The sequence below is a fragment of the Equus przewalskii genome, chromosome 8 (assembly GCF_037783145.1).
Source record: "Equus przewalskii isolate Varuska chromosome 8, EquPr2, whole genome shotgun sequence".
In the NCBI taxonomy this organism is placed as follows: Eukaryota; Metazoa; Chordata; class Mammalia; order Perissodactyla; family Equidae; genus Equus; species Equus przewalskii.
The window spans coordinates 69,936,417-69,955,691 of record NC_091838.1 but is presented as its reverse complement, the minus strand read 5'-3'; the positions used below and the strand labels follow the sequence as shown (position 1 = coordinate 69,955,691).

The 19,275-nt window shown below is 37.9% G+C and overlaps 1 long non-coding RNA gene across 1 annotated transcript in view; it reads right to left on the bottom strand.

The window, feature by feature from the left end:
- LOC139085340 (uncharacterized) overlaps positions 1-19,275 on the bottom strand; it is a 37,735-nt gene that overhangs the window by 3,759 nt on the left and 14,701 nt on the right. The window contains exon 2 of the long non-coding RNA XR_011543623.1: positions 18,980-19,159. This is a non-coding gene — a long non-coding RNA (uncharacterized lncRNA). The remainder of the gene's footprint in view (positions 1-18,979; positions 19,160-19,275) is intronic.

Here is a 19,275-nt window from a genome sequence, read left to right as displayed (position 1 = left end):
TCCCCAGGAGGACCGCTATGAAGAGAAAGGGCTGCTCTTATTTAGGGGTTAGTGCTCTGCAAAGATGCCAGGGTGAAATTAAATACTTGATTTCACTAAGTGTTTATTAGGCACTTAAGTCATCCCATACTCTCCTTTATTGCCAGGCACTGTGTTATGCTCGCTACATGCATCATCTCATTTACTATTTAAAATAGCTTTGAAAGGTCACTTTTATTATTTTACATAGATGTAAATGATAAAGCTAAGTGTGACTGAGTTTACGTACCATGTCCAAGGTCACAGTTAATGAACCGTCAGCTTACACATAGAGGGGAACAAAATAGTAAAACATTTCAACATATATTAAATTGAAGGAAAAATGTCTAGATCCCAGGAGCTCATGTGACCCAGTGTCTGCCCGTCAAATAAACCCCCAAAAGAAAGAGTTTCTCTCACACATTGCTGATGGAAATGCAAATTGGGATTGGAAGGGGAATTTGGCATACTTAACAAAATTTCATATGTGCTTACATTTTGACCCAGTAATCTCACTTCTAGAAATTTATCCAGAAGCTACACCTCCAACAATATGAAAATATACATGCACGTGTTCATTTATCGCAGCATTGCCTGCATATGCAAAATATTGAAAACAACCTAAACGGCCATACATTGAAGAGTAGTTGAATAAATTACAGTCCATCTGTACATTGGATACTATGAAGCCGTAAAAAAAGAGAAGGTTTCCCTGAACTTATATGGAATGATTTTAAGGATCTATTTTTAAGTGAAAAGAGAAAAGTATAAAGTATTTTCTATAGAGTGTGTTACCCTTTAAGAAAGAAGGAGATGTGAGAAATAAAGCATGCGTTTGCTCTTTTGTGAAGAAATACAGGAAAGATGAAGCAGAAATGTATGATATTGGTTACTTATGGAGGTGGTGGGAACCTGATGGGAAGAAAATGGAGTACTAGTGAGGAGGGGAGTGGCATTCCTCTGAATATACCTTTGATTCAACTCTGACTCTTCAACCATGGTGAGGTTTCCCTTACTCACAAAGTAATTAAATAATTTAAATCAACCGGGATGCAGCCGGGAGGGGATCCAAGTGGAATACAAATAGTAGCAAATGAACCTAACTGCATTACAAGGAATAATATAACCACGTTGAGGGAGGTGGAGAAAAGAACCAATTCACCTTACTTGGAAAACAGTATCTTGACTGTATATAATAGTCTACAGATAAATGTAACCATATATAGATGCTGTACTCCAGTTAGTGACAAAGGCTCTTTGCTTGATCAAACTTTAGTTAGGGTCCTGAACCTTCTCCTAGGCCCATCTGTGCTCTTCCTGGTAAGATCTAATTTTAGCAAGAACCTTGCTAAGTTGGATTAACCAGAATCCCTGATCCTCAATATCTGATCAACCGTGAAATCCAATCAGGTTCCTCATCCTCCAGCATCCGCCAGGTGATGTCTGACCACCCTGGCCTGTCTTCAGCAAGAGCCCTCTTGGGTCAATTTAGCCAGAACTCACTTATCCAGATGCTTCCTCTCTGTGAGTTTCCATGCGCTGACCCCCACCCTGCTCCTTGGTTACAAATGCCCTCTTGCCCATGATGCATTCAGAGTTGAGCCCAATCTCTCTCCTCCATTGTAATGGTCCCTAGGGTCCTGAACAAAGTCTGCTTACTATTTTTAACAAATGCCAATGAATATTCTTATTTTTAGCATTAGTCAATCTGTCACACAAGCGTATGAGATAGAAATTCTGAAATGACTTCAAACGTATACTTGGGTTGAGTAGATAAGTGACTATGGTGGAAAATGAAGGCGAGGTTTCTCACTGTCAGAGAAAGGACTTACAAATTAGGAAAGGTGAGAACAAGCCCAGGGACATTGGATTGAAATCAGAGATATCAGGATGAACTCAGTTTTGGCAATCAGAGGTGTCAGGATGAATTCAGTATATATGTATACACACAGACATAGAGATAGATACAGAAATAAATATATATATATATGTTTAGTATGAGTGAGTAAATACACACACATTCCATAGCTTTCTCTGCTGAGAAGTCTTGGAAGCAATGTAACCTTAGTAGCAACAGGCACACCTAGTGCCCGTCTCTTGGTTTCCAAATACAATTCCTTGATAAAAAGAAATAGAGATCCTCGAAAAAGTGGTTGATTGGAAGGCAGAGCATGGAACAATATAAGACTAGCCTGGAATATCTTATGATGCCGAAAAATAAGGAAATGCTCAACAGATGACGTGGACATGTCAAAAAGACTCAGGAGACAACTTGAATAAGCTCCTACAGACTAAACCTGGGACAATCTGAGGAACAAAATAAACAATGGTAGTGATGGATTATAACCCATAGACTAAAATAAAAATTCATGAGTCTATGCTAATATAAATAAATAATTGAATAATAAATAAACAGGGATGAAGGGACTGCTGTTCCTTACGGTAGAATTCAATTAGTAATTTTATGATGAAAGATAGAAATAAAAAATGACTGTTAGTAAACACCACAGTATGTAGTATTGCAGTGAAGATTCACTGATGGGTGTTAAAATTAATGGGCAAAAGTGCAAAGAGAAGCAGGATATTTGCAGCTCAAAATATCTCCCCACAAGACACTTATTAATTACAAAGGGGAAAATAACACGTTCACAGTGGTGAGACCTGGCATGCAGCACCTTAAACAAGTGGTCAAAATCAACACTATCAATGATGAGACAAATTGACCTCAGGTAGCTTCCACTATTATGAGAAGGACAAAGTTCACAGCATCACGTCTGTGGTGATCTTGCCAAAACTACTTCAACTCATCTCATCAGCCAGACCCAGGTTGAGGGACATTCTACACAACCACTGCTGGGCAGTACTCTTCAAAAGTGTCAAGATCATGAAAAAAAAAAAAAAGACCAAGACACTGTCACAGATTGGAGAGACTATGGAAACATGACAACTAAGTCACTGTGGGCTTCCGGATTGCATCCTAGCTCAGAAGAAGGACATTAGTGAAACACCTGGTAAAATTCAAATATGATCTGTTGTTTAGTTAATCATACTGCATCGATGTTAATTTCCTGATTTTAATAATTGCAATATGTAAGATAATGTTAGGGAAAAGTAAATGGGAATTTTGTACTATTTTTCAAGCTTTTAGTAATTCTTAAATTACTTCAAAATAAGAAGTTAAATACATACATACATAAACTCCCAAAATGGTCTACAAGCTACTAAGTTAATCAGGCTTTGTTTGCTTGCTACTCCAGTCTTAGCTCTCTATTATGTATATTGAGAGCATCACTGAGATTTTGTCCTCTTCTTCTCCTTACCTGGGTTCTCTAGCAAAGAAGAGCCCAGTACACAGGATCCTTCCCCTTTCTTCCCATTTCCTCATTCCTATCTCTCAATTCCTTCTTACAATTCTGTATCCCAGAAAATCCATGAGCCGACATATTGAAAATATAACTTTCTTTAGAGAGTGGGAGAAAGAGAGAAGTTGGCTGACCAACAACAATTATTTTTAATGAGTGGAAGAACTTGAATGAATTTTCTCTATAACACAAACATAATCAAAAGCCAACGAACTATGGATAGGTGATAAAGTCTAAGGGTGGTCAGGAAGGGAGTAAAGCAATCTGAGGTGAGGATATAGGCTGGGCCCATGGTCATCCTAATTCTAAGACTGAATTCTCAGTTGGCCTTTCAAAGAACCATTTTCTCTCCCTCAGACAAGGGACTTTTGGACTAGTTCATAGTAAAATCACTTTCAGCCATTAATTTCTCTGATATACACCATTCATATTCACATAGTTAAATGTGTCCATTTTCCATATTTCTTGAAAACCAACTCAACTCTCTAATTTGCATAGCACCAGAGTATCTCCCTACAAAATGTTTATTAATTACAAAGGAAAAACTTGTCTCTTTACTGTGGGGAAATCTAGCAGACACCACTTTAACCAAATGATCAAAGTCACCTTACCAGTAAAAAAATGTATCAACATCTTGTACCTTCTCGTGTGATGCCCTGAGAAGTGGATAAGATCACTTCTAAGGAGAGATCTTCCCAAACATCTCATCCACACCATGGAGAGAGTTTGGGGCCATCTTTTCTATGCTCTATCTTCTCTGCACTTGTCCGTTCTTACTCCTTAGTCATAGCAATGATACTTGTGGATGTGGAAGCTGAAATACCTTTAATTTAGCAGACTTTTTCAACAATCATCATAAAATAGAATCGTGTTGATGCAAAACAAGCCCTCATTCTACTTGAGGAAAAAATTCAATTAACAACAGAATCATGTAGAGCCACCCGGTGGTTATGGAAATTTAGTGACTCATTGCAATTGAAAATTGCCTGTAGTGGTGGTGGTGCTATTTTTCCTTTATTCTTGCTTTGCCAGCCCCCAGCAACCAGGCCTGGTTTCCACCCATCACAAAGCAAAATGAAACAAAAATTACCAGGGGTTAAAAGACCTAAATTGGATTACAGTCACGCCATTTAGAAAACAAGGTTTTACTGATAATTGCATTCAGCTGAATAAATATCCTTACATTAGCTTATGGCCTATTAGTATTCTGATGGTAATTATTTTTAGTTAAATGTTTCTGCCTCTGAATAAATGGAGAAAGGGTGGAATGATATGCGGTTTTGAGATGAAATGGACATTCTGTTCAGTAAACCAGAGTCTTGGGCATGGAGCTGGGATTGTGGGTGAAATTGAAAATTACATAGGGATTTATTTAACATTATTTCTTTGCAAAGTTATCCAATGGAGCCATAAACGTATGGTTTTCAACCTTTGTTTCATGCATCAGAGCCAGGGTCAGAAATACAGATGCTGAGGTACTTCTCCAGACATGCCGCATCAGAATCTCTAGGGGTGCGACTCAGGAATGAAAATTTCTAACACACATCCCAAGGATTCCAGTGAGCAACCAATTTGAGGAATACTGTTTTAAATGTTCACCAGTCTTATTCCAAGTTATCAATGATGATTCAAGTATAGATTGATCTCAAAAGACAAAGTCCACCCCTGAAGATAGACCAACGGTCAGCAAACTATGGCCTATGGACTGAATCTGGATCAGCACTTATTTTTGTACACAAAGTTTTATTGGAACACAGCCATGCCCATTTGTTTACGAATTATGTATGGCTACTTTCTTGCTAAAAATGGGAGAAAGAGCAGTTGTAACAGAGACCATAGAGCCTGCAAAGCCTAAAATACTTACTACCTGGCCCTGTATAGAAAAAATTGGCCAATCTTGGGTATAAATAGATGCCCGGGGAATGAGGGACTTGGAAAATGGGTAAGCTAAGAGACAGGCTGGTAGAGCAGTTGGCTGCTAACAAACTGTCAACTCCCTTCTCTGGATTCTTTCTTTTTTTTAAAGCAATCCAGGGTGGATGTCTTCTATTTTTTTTCCAGTTTTATTGAGATATAACTAATGTATAGCATTGTATAAGTTTAAAGTATACAACATGTTGATTTGATACACTTATATATTGTGAAATGATTATATTTCACAATCATTAATTAATTATTAATAATTTATTAATAAACTACTACTAACAGTGATTAACAATAGCATTAGTTAACACCTCACATAATTACTATTTTTTTGTGTGTGGTGAAAACATTTAAGATCTCCTCTTTTAGCAACTTGAGTGTATATAATTCAGGATTAACTATAGTCACTATGCTGTATATTAGATTCCCAGAATTTATTCATCTTATATTGTGCCCTTTGACCAATATCTCCCAATTTTGCCCACACCCCCAGCCAATATTCCATCATATATAACATCTCACATTTTCTTTATCCATTCATCCATTGATGGACAAAGATTGTTTCCATTTCTTGGCTGTTGTGAATAACCCTGTAATGAACATGGGGGTGCAGATAGCTCTTCAAGATAGTGATTTAATTTCCTTTGGATATGTACTCAGAAATGGGATTGCTGGATCATACGGTAGTTTTATTTTTAATTTTTTGAATAACCTCCATACTGTTTTCCATAATGTCTGCACCACCTTCCCTGAATTCTAATCTCAGCTTTTCCATATACTAGAAGGACTTAACTTCCCTGGACTTTAGTTTTCTTTATCTGTAAAAATAAGAAGGATTAGACTAAATAAAATAACATATAATGGACAGGCATTATTGCAGCCTTTGTACTAGGTATGAGGAAGAAAGATGAATAAATCATAGTTTGTGCCCCTAGGTTGCTCAAACAAGATCTCTACGTTCTATTTTATGTTTATCTTAAGAAACTATACGGCATAGCTATTAAGAGTGTGGGTTCTGTGGTCAGATCTAGGGCACTGTTTAAAATCTGGTTTTGCCATCTACTGGCAGTGGAACCTTGAGAGAGGTCTTCCAGCTCTTTCAGCTATTCAGGAACATGGAGATAGTACTTACTCTAAAGTGTCAAGGGGAGGTTAAATTAGACAATACAGGTAAAGAGCTTAACACAGAGCAGGTCTATAATAAATTGTTAGCACTAGTATTATTCATAGTTTAGCATTTACTTGTCAGTAGAGAAACCACTGATTGTGGCTGGGCAATTCTTTGTGCAAATTTTTCCAGAACATTTAGCATCCCTGCCCACTAATTACCAATAATGTTCCCCAAGTCAATGGAACAACCAAACTGCCCTCAACATTTTCAAACACGGAGAGAGAAGTGCTGTTGCCACCTGGTTGAGACCTACTTAGGCAGTAAACTCCTCAAAGATTTGTTTATTTTTGTGTTCTCAGTCCAACACTGTGCCGAGGACATAGATAGCTCAACTCTTAAAAGAAATGAATGAAAGAGAATGAATAAAACAATATGACTTTGTAAATATGCTTCAAAGGCCGCCATCAAAGATTTGTACGTTTTGTTGTACATGGTTCTATCAGATCTCTAGAAAATCTTATTAAATTGCAAATAGTTCTGAGGGGAAATACTTTCAGCTGTTATTAACTAACGTCAAGGTGGGTGAATGCCAGCTGTGACAAAAACCCTACAGGAGTCGTCTTAAGGACAGAGGGAATGGAGACAGAATGGTGTTCAAGTATGCAGTCAAAAATGTAAAGCTTTGAATGGTCTCTAATTGTGCCTCCGCATAAGTCTGTGCATAAAAATAAGAAAGCGTGTGACTCAATGGGAGCTCGATGAAAGATATATCTCTCGCTTCTCACCTCTCACTTTACGTTTAAAAGAAATTGAAACCCAAGGTCCTTTTGTATTTACCATTAGTTTTCTCCTCAGAAGTAATCAAAATGTCCAATTATAGGGAGGAGTTTGGAATAATCATGGTATGTCCATACGAGGTAACATTTTAAGTCCACTACAAATCACGTTTGCATAAAGTAGTTAGTGACTCGGGAAAATGTTCATGATAAAATCTATACAGAGAGAAAGAGAAAGATAGAGAAAAACTGGAAGAAAAACACACCAAAATATTAGCAGTTGTAAATCTCTTTGTGATGGGATCACAAATTATTTTTAAATTATTTTTACATTTTTCTTCATTTTCTAAAATTTCAGGAACCTCACTCAGACAAATAGCACAAATAAAGAGAATATTCCTTATTGTATTTTTGTTTTCACCAGGACCAAACATGACCAAACTCTGTCACATCATCTATGTTGTGGCCACCATATTTGTATTGCCTTTTTGTTTCACTAGAATTTTCTATTATTATTTTATAATTTAAGTTTATAGTTTCTCCCCTACCCCATCCCAGGATCTGTCCCAATACTTTGTGGAATGAAATAAGGGACAAAACAAATAGGCAAATGGGAAGAAACTTGAGTTGTATGTCACAAGTGATTGCCATACTCATCTCTCTTCAGTTTGAGTCCAGACCATGTCCAGCACATGGCCTTGGAGCCTTCCTCTCTGAGTATGGACCTGTTTTTATGTGTCTGATTAAACAACTCAACAAAGAATACTCAGAGACCACTGCCTGGTCAAGCTCAGAGCTCCTGGGACCTGTAGTCTTTCTCCTTCATATGTCAGTGCTGAGTAAAAAGCAGTGACATCTGAGAGAGAAGACATGGGCAAGTCCTACGGTATCTTCCTTCTCCATTTCCTATACCTAGAACTCTGCTTAGAGTCTTGAACATGCTCAATGTCTTCTTTTTCTTTCTTTTTTTGCTGAGGAAGATTCACCCTGAGCTAACATCTGTGCCAATCTTCCTCTATTTTGTATGAGTGTTGCCACCACAGCATGGCCACCAACCAGTGGTATAGGTGTGAACCTGGGAATCAAACCTGGGCTACCAAAGTGAAGCATGCAGAAGTTAACTACTAGGCCACAGGGCTGGTCCCAATGTCCTCTTTCTTTCTTTCAGGAGCAAACCACATCCCATACTTCTCTTTCCTCAAGAATCAGTCTTCCTGAGATAACTAATCTGAATTCTCTTATTTCCTGCCTGTAAATTTTTGTTGTTGTTGTTTGTTTTTTTGCTGAGGAAGATTGTCCCAGATCTAACACCTGTTGCCAATCTTCCTCTTTTCATTTGAGGAAGATTGTCCTTGAGCTAACACCCATGTCACTCTTCCTCTTTTTTGTATGTGGGATGCCTTCACAGCATGGCTTGATGAGCAGTGTGTAAGTCTGCACCCGGGATCTGAACCTGTGAACCCTGGCCCACCAAAGTGGAGTGCATGAACTTAAGCACTACACCACCAGGTGGGCCCCTGTAATTTTTTTTTAATTAGCCAAATTCTTCTCATAAATCCCTGGAAGCTCCTTTCCTCGCAACTCCAAATATTTTTCCTTTCAACCTTCTAAGGTTAATGGTCTTATGACCACTTTGGTTTTCTTTCCAACTCTCTCAAGTGCTTTATGCTGAAAAAAATATCTATTCTTGTGGCCTCAACAATAACAAATTATCTTTATTTAAATGTTTATTATCAGGGTCCCTAAACTCTCAAAGTTTAATTCTGTAAAATATTCACCAAAAAACTAACAATTTATAAAAATTAGTCTCTACTCAACCATCCCTCTCTATTTAACACAAACGTTTCCTAGCCCATTGAGACAAGTGAAGCAGTTATTCACTGATTACCACATGCAAACATCTACTAGTACCATGAAATACGAGAGCAATTCCATTTCAGAGTAAAATCGCACCTCTTGTAAAAGATGCAGGATTACATGATGTCAGCGTACAGCTGAAATACTTGCCAAGCCATTCATAGAGGGGAATCTGGAAGAGTTACTTCAGTTAACAAAAGAAGAAGATAAATTTCTAAAGATGATTACAGAATAGCAACTTCAAAGTCCTCACAGAAAATGATTTGAATATCAAAAAATTAAGTCCTTGGGAAAAAATGATGAACCCTCAAATATTTTAGGAAAATTTTCCCTCTTTAAAATTATACTGTAAAAGCAAAAACCAGTACTTCAATTGTTGAAACAATCTTGAAAAAGAACAAAGTTGAAAGTCTCATGTGTTTCAATTTCAAGCTTTTAACAAAGCACAGTAATCAAAACAGCGTGATACAGGTAAAAAGATAAACAGATAGACCAGGGGAATAGAATAGAGAGCCAAGAAATATATATGTATATGGAGTCAATATATATAGTCAAATATATAGTCACATACATAGTCAAATGATTTTTGATAAGAATGCCAAGACTATTCAATAGAGAAAGGATAGTCTTTTGACCAAATAGTGTTGGGAAAACTGGATATTCACATGCAAAGGAATGAAGTTGTACCCTTACCTTATACCATATACAAACATTAACTCAAAATGGGCCAAAGATCTAAATGGAAGACCGCACAATAAAGCTCTTAGAAGAAAACCCAGGGAAAAATCTACATGACATTGGATTTGTCAGTAATTTCTTGGACACGAAGGGGAGGAAAAAATTTTCCTCGACCTTCTTGGGATCCCTGGCTGGGCTTGAAAATAAAACTGACAAAGATAGATTTAATAGGAGAAAGCATACAAATTCATTTAATATAAGGTTTAGGGGGCATGGAAACTTTCAAAAGGAAATCCAGACCCAAAGAAATGGTTAAACTTGAGCATTTTTATGCTGGGTTTGATGAAGAGTAGACAGTCACGGAGAAATATAATAGAGCAAAGAGCATGAGGTAAGTGCAGTAAACTGGGGAAACTTAGCGAGGCCTGTTTGTTTGGATTCTTCTAGGCATTCCTTTATCTTTGGAGATAAGGATGCTCCTTTTCCAATGGCGCTTCTCGCATAAGAGTTTTGTGACTTTCCGTTTTTGCAAACTCCTTTAGCTTAAAATGTTATATATGTCAAGGTGCCATCTTTTGGGGTAGCATGTTCTGAACCCCCTCAGATATGACACCAAAGGCACAGGCAACAAAAGTAAAAAGAGATAATTTGAGATACATCAAAATTAAAAATTTTGTGCAAAAAAGGACAAAACAGACAGAGTTAAAAGGCAACAAATGGAACTGGGGAAAATATTTGCAAACCATATATCTGATAGTTAATATCCAGATTAAATAGAGAACTCCTAAGATTCAACGACAAAAACCCAAATTACCTGATTCAAAAATGGGCAAAGGACTTAAATAGACATTTCTCTAAATATATACAAAATAGACATTTCTCCAAGATATGTGAATGGCTGACAAACACATGAGAAGATGCTCATTGGAAAATGCAAATCAAAACCACTATGAGATATCACCTCATATCATTAAGACAGCTACTATAAAAAGAAAACAAGACAAAAAAATAACAAGTGTTTGCAAGGATGTAGAGAAATCGGAACACTTGTACACTGTTGGTGTGAATGTAAAATGGTGCAACTGCTATAGAAGAGAGTATGGTAGCTCCTCAAAAAATTAAAAATAGGGCCGGCCCGGTGGCTCAGTGGTTAAGTGCATACCTTCTGTTTCGGTGGGCTGAGGTTCATCAGTTTGGATCCCGGGTACGGACATGGCACCACTTGGCAAAAGCCACGCTGTGGCAGGCATCCCACATATAAAGTGGAGGAAGATGGGCAAGGATGTTAGCTCAGGGCCAGCCTTCTTCAGCAAAACAAAAGAGGAGGAGGAGGATTGGCGGCAGATGTTAGCTCAGGGCTAATCTTCCTCAAAAAAAAAAAAAAAATTAAAAATAGAATTTCCATATGACCCACAAATTCCACATCTGGGTATACAATCAAAAGAGGTTTCCAGGAATGAGGGGGAAGAGGACACGGGGAGTTGTTTAATGGGTATAGAGTTTCAGTTTTGCAAGTTGAAAAAGTTCTGGAAATTGGTTGCACAACAATGTGAATATAATTAAGAGTTCTGAACTATACACTTAAAAATGGTAAAGATGATAAATTTTATGTTTATTTTACCACAACTTTTAAAGAAGTATTTTTAAAAAGTTCAGGGGAAACTGTCATAAAAATCGAAAAGGATATTGCATTCAGATTACCTGCCAAAAGTCTTTAAATTTTCCCTCCACATCAAGGGGCCAAGATTGGCTTCTTTACTATACGTGAGGTTTGAGCATGAAAGACTAGACAAAACACTAATCAATACGCCAGTGATTTATTTTAAAAGGAAGACTTTGAAGTGACAAAAAGATTAGAAAGTAAATATGTACCTATGTTTCTTTTAAAGTAAAATAGAGCATAGATGCTCATAACCGACTAATGCACGGATTTATCGGGTATACGGCAACAACAAAAATAAATAAACAAGTAATTATTTATTCATTCTAAGAATTAGTAGCCAGTTGGAATTACAATATAAACTGTTTTCAATGTAAGATACAAATAATTGTTTATAATTACTTGTTTCTTTTTAAGTCTCAATTTAACCAGTTTCTCACTATTTATTGTTAAATATGGGTCTTGTTCTGTATGGATTTATTTAAATGACCTTTTTCTACTGTGAAATTTCCACTTCTTTGGATAATAAAGACCTCCTTCAGTTATGTCCTCTATGCAGATGACTTCCAACTCTATCTTTGGACCTGAGCAATCTCTTTTCCAAATGCCCCAGGACATTTTTATTTAAAATGTTTCTCTGTTAATTCAAATTCAATGTAAAAAGTCAAACCTATCATTGCCCCTCTAAACATTACCTTCCTATTTCTCCATGTCATCATAAATGCCACACTGACTAAAATGAAAATACTGGTGTCATTCTGTTTACTTCCATTGGTGCATCCGTCATTTAATGAATTTCAAAACCCTGCTGACTTTCCTTTTGGAGTGCGTCTTTCATCTGTCCTCTCTTGTCCACGTTCTCCATGGCTCCCTTAGGTCTGGTCCTCATCAGTCAAGTCTGGATGAGCACAAGAAGCTTCTCTTTTGTCTTCTCACTTCTTGGTTTTTTTCCTATTCTAATCCTACCCAAATAACACACCCGAGTTAATCTTTCTAAAATGTAGCTCTGCTCCAATCAAAGCATTGTACTCACTTTGCCTTGAGCATTTTTTTCTTTTACTATCTCTTGGCTTTTGCATCATTCTTTCTCCCTGAAATTCCCTCCTCTGTGTCCTGTCTCTCCAAATCCTACTCAGATCCCAGTGCTGTCTCAAGCCTAACTGCCCTCTCCCCAGGAACACATTTTGTCTCCATCCCTCAGGACAAAAGTACCCGCGCATGTGAACTCCGACCGTGTACAGCAGGGAGCCCAGACGTAAGAGACTTGGAATCTTCTTATTTGCCTAATCTTGAATAAAGCTCTCAATGGCTATAATGATTACAAAGAGTTGTTATTCATTGAATGCCTACTCTGTTTTAAGCTCTTTATATTTATTATAGCAGTCATTATTTACTGAGTCTTTCTTAGGTGCCAGGTCTTAAATACATTACATGAATCAGTCCACACAAAAAGCTCTGTAAGGGAAGTAATGTTATTAGTCCCATTCTTCAGATGAGGAAACTGAGGCAAAGAGAAAATTTTAACTTAATGAAGAAAGTTGCAACTAATAAGCGGCAGAGCTAGGACTCAAACCCAGAGTCCAGCTCCTGAATCTATATTCTTAACCACTACCCTATATTATAATATGCCATTTAATGCTATAATTACCCAACAAGATATATATTATTTGCCCTCTTTGAAAATGAGAAAAATGAAATTCCGAGAAGTTAGGAAATACCCTAAGATGTGGTAAGTGGAAATACTAGACTTTATATGCAAGTCCATCAGACTTCATTAAACAGCATTTTTTTTTAAACTGATTCTGATTTTTTTTTTAATTTTAATTTTTTTTTTTTTGAGGAAGATCAGCCCTGAGCTAACATCCGTTGCCAATCCTCCTCTTTTTGCTGAGGAAGACTGGCCCTGAGCTAACATCCGTGCCCATCTTCCTCTACTTTCTATGTGGGACGCCTGCCACAGCATGGCTTTGCCAAACAGTGCCATGTCCGCACCCAGGATCCAAACCAGCGAACTCCGGGCTGCTGAAGCAGAAGGTGTGAACTGAACCACAGCGCCACTGGGCCTGCCTCAGCATTTTTTTATTTTGCTTGTGTTCTTGAGATATGCTTGACTACTTCAAAGAATATTTTGGGAGTTAAATAGGATCGTGCTTGTGCTTTGTAAATGCTAATACACTATACTGAGTGTTGGGTTTAGCTCCCAGTGAGCACACTCTTATGTTGCTATCATGCCTATTAGCTTTAGACAAATAGTCTCCAAACTTTAATCTGCTACTTCTGTTTATCTTTATTCATATAAAACTATAGTAATTTATGTATAAATTAAATATATGCATTACTGTACTAATAAACCTTGATTCTGTCGCTTATTAGTTAATTGGTTTTATGCTAGTTCCTTAACCTGTCTGTGCTTCAGCTTCTCGATCTTTTATACGGGGATACAAGTATACATACTGGGTGTTGTAAGAGTTAAAATAATAATAAATGTAAAACCTTTAAAGCAGTACCTGGAACACAGTAAAATGCATAAAGCGCTAGATATAATTATTATGATTGTGTGTGTAACAAGACACACAAAAATGAAATTTAAAGAAAATGCGAAATATGAGTGAAGCAAATTTTAGTTTACTGACTAATGATAGAAACTTTTTTGCCTTACCTAAAAATATTCCTAATATCATTAATTTTAGCAAGAGAAAGATGATTGAATATGCCCCATTGCTTTTGAAAGTCTGGATAAAGCCTTGAATGTACAAACCCTAATGTGGAGACAACAGCACTAAGCTGTCTCACGCCAATGATGCCACCATAAGGCCACCAAGGAAGAACATGATGCGTGTTATTTCTCATACCTCTAGTCTTCCCATTAAGGGAACTCAAACATTCACAGCTTTCTTCTTTCTTCTGTCCTTCTCTGTCTTTACTGTCACACTCAAACATATGAATACACACACATATCATTTTAACCTCCATTTCTCTCATTTCACTCTTATATTCTCCATGAATGCTCCTCTTCCCCATTCCTTTTATTCTGAGCTGAAAAATTATTTTAATCGTTGCTTATGAGCATAAAGATAGTATTAGTCATATGTCAGCATTCAAGAAGATAGAAGCTATCCATTTTCACCTAAAATTATACAATAAGTACTAATATCCTCACTTTCAAAAACCTTCATAGATTTTTAGCCATCTCTTTCAGAATTACTATTTTTCACTTAAACTTTCTACCCATAGCTTCATCTTCTCCTAATTGTATCTGTTTGCCTTAAGCATTAGTATTCAAAAGACATATTTCCATCATTTTCTTATTCAATTTTAATATTGTTCTGTTTCAGGAGTTTCCATTTCCTGGTAAGATGGAGTAGACATGATCCACTCTGTCTCTTGCACTGAATGTGGCTACAAGACCTGGACAGAATGCATGCAGCAGCTACTCGGGGACACTGAGAAGTAAATAGCAGCAGGAAGATTGAGAAAGAAGACCAGAATTTGAAGTACCAACAAACTAGTGGAGAATTTTCATTGTTTTTTCCTCCAGTATCCCCCAGCCTGAGCACAAGGCAGCCTGAAACCCAGAAGTGAGTACCAGCACAGAGAGCTCCAGAGAAGCCCTTAATTCTGCCTCAAGGAGTGAAAAGAGAATTCTAATGGTGAAATAAGAGACTGTATAAATTTCACTTGATTTTTTTTATCCTTCTGTTTTCTCAAGTCCCAGTCGCCAAGCAATGCCATGGCAGTGGTAACAAAGACCCCTAATGGGAGCCCACTGAATGGGAAAGGTGTCGGGGGGGCCCTTCCTCTCTGATCAGTGGGGCTGTAATTCCAAGAAGGTGGGGTGACTCCCTTTTGATTTTTACTCTTGCTCTGTTCTCCCAGTAATTGGCTCTGGACATGGACATAGTCACAAAAATGTGTGGCAGGTTTAACTAAAGCCCCAGCTTTCTAGGTAAAGAAACAAAAAGGGGACACCCAGGGAATAAGTACCAGTGGATTGCAAAGATGAATGATATCAAGAAAGTGACCGCAAAAAGTTATTTATGAACTCCTGGGCATCCCGGGAATCTATACACGCATAGAGGCGATCATAATCAGTGTGTCAAAGAATTCAGAGAACGAACATACAGACAGGCCGCTGCCCACATCACAGGCTGACCCCTGGGTGGTGCACACATTGTGACAGATATAATTGGAACTGCAAAGGCTTTAAAAACCAAACTGACATGGGAACCATAGCCTACAGATGGCGGGTTGGAACTTGTAGCCTGAACCTAACCAGGTCAATTGCCTGATAAAGCAAAAATACTTGTGTTTTCAATAGGATTTCAATAAGGCCAAGAGTCTCACAACATAACATACATAACGTGCAGGGTACAATCCAAGACTACTCAGCATATGGAGAACTTTCAGTCAACATAGGAAAAGGCAATCAACAGATAGTAACCTCAAGATGACGCAGGGTTATGGGTTGAATAGTATTCCTCCTAAATGAATATATTGAAGCTCTGACCTCCAATACCTTAGGATGTGACTATATTTGGAGATAAGGTCTTTAAAAAGGTGATTAAGTTGAAATGAGGCCATTGGGGTGAGCTCTAATCCAGTGTGACTGGGGTCCTTATAAGAGGAAACTTAGACACAGAGAGACACCAGGGATGCCTGTGCAGAGAAGAAAGACCACGTGAGATCCAATGAGGATGCAGCCGTCTGCAAGCCAAGGACGGAGGCCTTGGAAGACACCACCAAACATCCTGACACCGTGATCTCAGACTTTCAGCTTCCAGAATAGCAAGAAAGTAAATTTCTGTTGCTTAAGCCACCTAGGCTGTGGTATTTTGTTATGGCAGTCTAAGCAAGCTAATATACACTGATACCATAATTTTCAATGGAGACTTTAAAGTAGATATTTTTAAAATGCCACAACAAGCAATAGCAAATATTCTTGAAACTACTGGAAAAATAGAAAATCTCAGCAAAGATGTAAAAGATTAAAAGAATCAAATGGAAATTTTAGAAATGAAAAGTACAAGAACCAAAAAGTATATTAACAAACTCCCTTGAGCTCTGAGATGACAGAGAAAATTGTCAGTGAATCGAAAAATAGATCAACATAAATCATCCAATCTGAACAACAAAGGGAAAAGAGATTGAACAAAAATTAAGAGTCACAGGGACCTGTGGGGCAATAAAAAAGGTCTAAAATTTAGGTCACTGGAGTCCCAAAAAGAGGGGATAAAGAGGACGTTGATGAAAAAATATTTGAGGAAATAATAGCTGAAAATTTCCCAAGTCTAGCAAAAGACATAAATCTACAGATTCAAGGAGCTAAGCAAAATCCATACAGGATAAACCCCAACAAAACCCCACACCCAGACACATCATAATCAAACTTCCGAAAACTACCCAAGAAAAAAAATCTTTAAAGAAGCCAGAGAGAAATGATGCCTTACCTATAGGGGAAAAATTCAAATGACAGATTGCTCATCAGAAACCATAGAAGATAGAAGAATTGGAGTTCATAGAAATGACACCAAAAGCAAGGCTCACACAAAAAATTATAAACTAAACTTCATTAAAATTAAAAATTTTTGCTCTGCAAAAAACATTATTAACTGATTGAAGAGACAAGCTACAGACTAGAAGAAACTATTTCTAAATTAGATATCTGGCAAGGAACTTGTATATGTGTATGTATAAAGAACTCTCTCAACTCAACAGTAAGAAGAAAAAATTTTAAAATGAGCAAAAGAACAGACATTTCCTTAAAGAAGATACAAGTGTGGTAAATATGCATATGAAAAGATGTTCAACATAATTAGCCACTAGAGAAATGCAAAAGAAAAGCCTAAGATGCTGCTACATACATATTAGAATGGCGAAAAGAAAAAATACTGGTAATACTAGGTGTTCGCTAGGGTATGGAGCAACTGAAACTCTTGTATATTGCCAGTAGGAATGGAAAATGGTGCAAGTGCTCTGGAAAATAATTTGGCAGTTTCTCATACAGTTAAACACACACACACCATATGACTAAGCAATTCTACTCCTGGGCATTTCCCCTTGAAAAGTGAAAACTTGTATTCACACAGAAATCTGTACACAAATGTTTACAGCAGCTCTATTCCCAATTACCAAAAACTGGAAACAACACAAATGTCCTTTAATGGGCACATAGATAAATAAGCTGTAGTATATTCATATAAAGGAATACTATAGAACATTAAAAAGGACCAAACTATTGATACATGCAATAGCTTGGATTGATTTCAACAGAATTATGCTGAGAGAAAACATTAAATATCAAAAGATTCCATTTATGTAACATTCTTGAAGTGACAAAATTATAATGACACAGAGCAAAACAGATCAGTGGTTGCCACGGTGGGGATGGGGGATGTTATTTTAAAGGGGTATCATAAGGGAATTTTTGGGGGCACTGTAACTTTTCTGCATTCTGATTGTGGAGTTGGTTACATAAATCATACATGTGTTAAAATTGGAAGGACTATATACCCAAGAAACAGCCAATTTTCTCCTATGATAATTTAAGAAATAAAAGTAATAAATGAAAAATACATTCTCCTGTTGTATTTATTCATTTGATAACATGATTACTCTTCCAAAAGTTTTCGCTGTCAGATATCAATTACGTTGTTGGAGAAATGAGGTTTTGGCAACTAGCCTGGAAATCTAAACACAACTTATCACAATATTTTCAGGGAAAAAAACCCATAGTTTGAATTTCCCCATTGCTTGAAGTCAAAGAACCAAGATGGAGGCCAAGGGAAGATTGCCACGAGGGTGGGGTAAAGAGAGCTGTGTGCAGAAAAATAGGTCCAGCCAAGGGGAGAGGGCATGGGTCCTCCAGGAAGAAAGGAAAGGAGAGACTTTCTAAGAGGGAAAACATCAGGCCTAAAGGGAGTTTGAGCTTTTAATCAGTGGCTTATCTACCTGAAAAAGACTAAAGAAACTGTTTCAGAAAGAAAGAGAGTGATCTTTTCAGTCACCAAACATTAGTCTGACTATTCTACCCCGGTGTTAGTCAGTTCAGGCTGCTAGAACAGAATACCATAGACTGGGTGGCTTATAAACAACAGGAATTTATTTCTCACCGTTCTGGAGGCTGGAAGTCCAGGATCAAGGCTCCAGCAGATTCGCTGTCTGCTGAGAGCCCGCTCCCTGATTCACAGACGACACCTTCTCACCGTGTCCTCCCATGGCAGAAGGGGTGAGGGAGCTCTCTCGGGTCTCTTTTATAAGAACAATAATCCCGTTCATGAGGGCTCCACCTTCATGCCCAAATCACCTCACAAAGGCCCCGCCTGCTAATACCACTACACGGGGGGTTAGCATTTCAACATATGAATTTTGGGGGGACACAAACATTCAGTCCATAGCACCACTGCCAGCATCAATAGTTAAGGGGGTGCCAGAGCAGGAGGAGGAAAATTCTAGAAATGACATTTTTTTTCTTTTTACCACAGATACAGAGATATATATATATTGTATATGTGCCAGATGGATGACGAGTACAGGGAACTGGCGCTGCCACGGCCTGGCCATGAGCAAAAGTGTGTGAAGTGCAAGGAACGCCTACCTGTCGTGGTGACCCGAGTGGGAAGTGCCTTCAGCAGGGACTATTTCAAGGTGCTTTATGTCTGCAAGTTCAGAGCCATGCTTGGGAAGAGCCAGCTGATCTTTTCCAGGGAGAAGGTTCTTCTGATGTGGTTTGGGGGGGCCTTTGTCCGGCTTCAGGGTCTGGCAGGTCCTTGAGGGCCTGAGGAGAGATTCTGTCAAAAGACTGCATTTTGTGACAGGGATTGTCTACGTTGACGAGGGAGCAGCCTGTGGCCAAAGCCCAGAGGACAGAGCGAAACCCCTGGCTGAAATGAA